Source organism: Acyrthosiphon pisum, chromosome X (assembly GCF_005508785.2).
Source record: "Acyrthosiphon pisum isolate AL4f chromosome X, pea_aphid_22Mar2018_4r6ur, whole genome shotgun sequence".
NCBI classification, from domain to species: Eukaryota; Metazoa; Arthropoda; class Insecta; order Hemiptera; family Aphididae; genus Acyrthosiphon; species Acyrthosiphon pisum.
In genome coordinates, this window is record NC_042493.1 from 14,426,042 (window position 1) to 14,430,865 (window position 4,824).

The 4,824-nt window shown below is 30.1% G+C and overlaps 1 protein-coding gene across 1 annotated transcript in view; it reads left to right on the forward strand.

Annotated features, from left to right (window-relative positions):
* Positions 1 to 2,829: 2,829 nt before the first annotated feature.
* Positions 2,830 to 4,824, forward strand: part of LOC115033429 — a 40,668-nt gene continuing 38,673 nt past the window's right edge. Inside the window, exon 1 of the mRNA XM_029485958.1 lies at positions 2,830 to 3,306. The gene's annotated coding sequence lies outside the window, so the exon portion shown is untranslated. The remainder of the gene's footprint in view (positions 3,307 to 4,824) is intronic.

Genomic DNA, 4,824 nt, shown 5'->3' on the forward strand with positions numbered 1-4,824 from the left:
ATTTGTGTATCTTAAATAATAAATGTACTTTTAAAATATCTCTAGTATATTCATTATATTCTTGATTAATCAAAATGATTATAAGTAGATTAATCTTAAACGTATTTCTTCTTCTTCGCTCACCGAATATATAGCAAGTCTGCAGTCGAATTAGGGTAAGTTAATTTACTATATAATTAAATCCTTATAAATATATATATGTGTTTATGCATATACACATATATACATATGAGAAGGTGGTAATTTAGAGTGTATATACAATATATATAAATAGTAAATAATATAAATAAAAAAGAGATAAATACGTATATATTGCATGCTCATCCCATCTTCACATTACCACATAATTCAGATTATTTTTAATAATAAATGTTCTTGAAACAAATTACTTATTACTTAATATGTAATTACTTATTACAAATTACTTAATTACCGATCAATTACTTTTAAATCAATTTATGCTGTCACAGGTAGATCTATATAATAATATATACTTGTAAAATCGGTTGAGTTAATTTCTTTTGGACCTCAAATTTAGTCTTCTCAATGCATTGAATCATTAAAGAAACGTTCTGCAGTCATTGTAGATGCTGGTATCGTTAATATTAATTTAATAAGTTTTTCTATCATTTTTTACATTTACATAGGTATTTCTTAAATTATTAATAATAATATCTGAAATACTTGCTATAGCAGGTACTATATAGATTGTATAACATAGTAAGTTGTGCATGAAGATAATGAATTGATATTGTACAGCCAAAGTTCTGCTTTTTATGTGGTGAAAATTTCGTCTCTTAGTTATGAGTAGGGCTGGGATTTCGATGCACTTTGCATTGTTTTCCAAAGCTTACTGTGCAATGCTCGTCTTGTCACAAATTTGTTTTATGTACATTTGAATGGGAATAAGAAAGTTTATTTTGCATTTTTTTGCATTTTTTGGCATTTTTTAGTTTTTAGGTCATTTTCTTAATTTTTTAGGGCATTTTAGAGTTTTTGGAGCATTTTTTGAGTTTTTGGAAACCAAGTGTATAAATTTGAAATTTTATTTTAAGATTTTAAGATTTTTACACCAACATGGTTTTTAAATAAATATAACAGATTATAAGTAGGTACTCCTAATTCGTATTATATTATCGGACAAGGTTTGAGTAACCTCTACCCGCTTTCCTGTTAAATAATCTTAAATCGGTAAAATCGACGTCCGATGATATTATCGTTCGACGTTCAGTACGAGTTTTGCATCGTTAACACCGTTTTATTACTCTAGTTATATAATTTTTAATTTATTTATAATTTAATATAAAAATGCCAAAAGTAAAATGTTCGACAGCGAGTCGACTGCGTGCGTTTGTACAAGAATTTGGACATAATATTTTTTCTACCGACGGAACGGTGTTATTCTGTAAAATATGCAACGTGAAAGTTACTGCTGAAAAACGATTTGCCGTACAACAACATTTGTCAAGAGATAAACATATCAATGGATAAAACTATGTATTTACAGTTTACACTTGTAATAGATTTTCATAATGTATTTTTTAAAACTTTTTATTGTAATTTATACTAAAATTATTAAAAATATAAAATTTGTAGATTTATTACTCTTTTTTTAGGGCATTTTTCTGGGTTTTTTAGGGCATTATTTAGAGTTTTTAGGTCATAAAAGCATTTTTTTTAGGACATTTTTCGGGGTTTTTGAGGGCATTAAAATCCCAGCCCTAGTTATGAGTTATGGCTGTAGACTGTAGCGTTCTTGGTTCTTTCCCGGGCAAAACAGTTTTTGCTATGTTGTACATCTATAAGACGGAGAGACATATACGGGTATAATGTCCTCTTAAAACATCATAACAATTTTTTTTCTGTGAACTATTAAATAAGTTTTATTTTACTTTCGAGTTATTTTACGAGCGATATACTCGTAAAATGATATTTTAGTTATAAGCCGAAAATCGAAAATATGCTGACGGGCATACCGAGTATATTCTCACGTATACGTACGACGTACCAATACATTGCTGGTTTTATCTTAATCGTTTTAGTCCATGAATGAATAATATTGATTATAAATACTATAATACCTATATAATCAATGATTATAAATACATTGATATCATATTAAGACAGTGAACGACAGGATATAGGTAGTATTGTTATCGGTTCACAGAAATGTCGGATAACCCGAATACAGTGTGGGTGAGTAGTGACTATAAATAAAAAAACTAAATAGTCAGCACTTGATAGTCTGTAGGTACTCCGTGCGCGTTAAGAAGACGTCACACCCGCTGTGTTGACTGCGTCTTACAAAATAATATGTACAACTTAGCAAAAACTGATTTGGGTGGGACAATCTTACATACCCTCTGTATTTACTTTTATAGTAAAATTATCAAAATTCTACAACGTCATAGGGAAGAGCTTTATCTGTCTTATTGTTTTAATTTTTTTGATAGCACTAACCAAAAATTGTTAATAACTGAATCAAAAAATCGAAAAAACCCAATGTTCTCAAACTGATAACTTTAAATGTTTTTATGTCATTTAAATAATAAAAACACTACGACACAGACAAAGTTTGTCTCTATGCGTTGTGTAATTTTGGTAATTCTACTGTAAATACAGAGGGAGTAAAGTTGTCCCTCACAAGACAGTTTTTGCCATGTTGTATATTTGTAAGACGGAGACAACACATGCGAGTATGCCTCTTAATGTAAATGTTTATAATTTATTATATTATATAATATCATTATAATATGAACAATCAATGTAAACTAAAAACGCGCACGTACGATACGCGTCCATATGAAACGAGCCTTACAAAAATACAAACGCGTCTTTATACAATACTAAAATAAGAATAGTATAATAATAATAGGTACCTAATATTTTGTTTTATTTATGATACGACGACCAGTCCCGCAGTCAAAACAACTTCCTCTACCCCACCGCTACCCATGGCCGCCGCTTCGACTCTTGTCAACGAGTTGGTAAACAGTTTCGCGCACGTATTTTTCAAACAACACAACTTCCTTCCCTGCGCTCAGCGCTGTATAGCGACCACCAGATTTCTGGAGAACCAACCAGAAGCGGACGCTAAATCGTCCACCGCCCGGAGTTTAGTGTACACAGCGTGATGTTATTGTTATTTAATATTTTAATAATTTTAAATTTAGTGTCGTAGTCGCAATCAAAGTCGCTTGTTAGTTGTTAGTGCGTCCTGCCAAGTGCCAACTGCCAGTTATCATCAAATCGTCCAAAATCCACTGCAGAGTGACCGTTCTTGCCGCCACCATCGTCAGTCAGATAGTATGTTTTAATTTATTTATTTAACTAAATATTATGTATAATAATATCAGTGGCGTCATTTAAGTTTTCAATAGAGGGGGGCACAGTGCTGGTGCTAGGCATTTGGCCGCCCTGTGCTAATTTATAAATATGCCGCCCTATATACTTACATTTTTTTCGTGTAAAAAAATAATAATTCACATAAATTGAATAAATATATAATTTTATGAACACTTAAATAATATTTGTTATTGTTTTAACATTTTGGGATGACGTCAATAGAAAAATAACTCAAATAATTAATATAAGTGGAACCTAACCAATCCATAGAATTGCACGTTTGACTTAAATATAATATACGATACCTACCTATTATAATAAAATGATTACCAATTATTGCGTAAACTAGTTATTTTAACAGAACCAAAAAAATATTATGTGTGACGATGAACGAAAAAGTAATCCTCTAATGTGATGTGTAAAATCTAGACCACAGTTACTGAGTTACACAGTTGTAGCTTATAATTATATCATTGATTATTAATGAACTGTCGACAGTGCCACTGCGTTATCGATACAAGGTACGCTGTCATCTAGTCCAAAAGCCGCCGCGACGTCCATCCAATGTACATATCTGTGACACAACTATGCCGGTTTGTCTCGGGTGGCAATCAAGCCCGGATTAAGGGGGCAAGGGGGGCACGGTCCCGGGGTCTATTGACTTTGGGGGCCCTTATTTATTCCCTAAAATATTTTCACGTCCAATACAATTTAAAAAAAGTGGGTAAGTGGATGTCGCTCTGCTGTACAGTAGGTTAGAAGTGGGTCACTGTATAATGGACAGTATTAAATTTGAATTCAATGATATAATATCACTGTATAAGAAAAACGATTTCTGAGCAGAGACGGTATATCAGTCTATGTATTAGACATATATATACTTATCTATAGTATTAAAAAAAAATTGACCTATAATATTGTACCTATAATAAATTCCAAATTAATCATATCATAATATCTATTAGGTACTTATAAGTTATAACGCGTTATACATAAAAAAAAAAACCGTGGTAAAATCATAGATATATAATAGTATACTTTAGAAGTTTCAAGTACCCACGAATAATATTATACAATCACAACAAAATAACTAAAATAGTTATCCTAGGTTTTTAATATGTAATTTCGTCCAAATTTGTACTTAAAATGACTATAAAAATAAACTGTGTAAATGTACTTTTTAGATTTTTTGGTAACAGAATACTTACGTGGAATCTTGTTTTAAATTTTTAATTCTTAGATACAAAAATTGAACATTTTATAAATTTTTAACTACAAAATAATTTTTCAAATTAAGATTTGATAAATTTTGTCAAAATTTGATCTTTAAATGCTTATAAAAAAAAATTGTGGCTATGTATTTTTAATATTTTTCAATTGATATTGTAACAATATATCAGGAGCTTTGTATTAAATTTATACACTTTTTGGCCCAACAGATAAAACTTTATTGAGATTTATAGAAAAAAAAACTAAAAA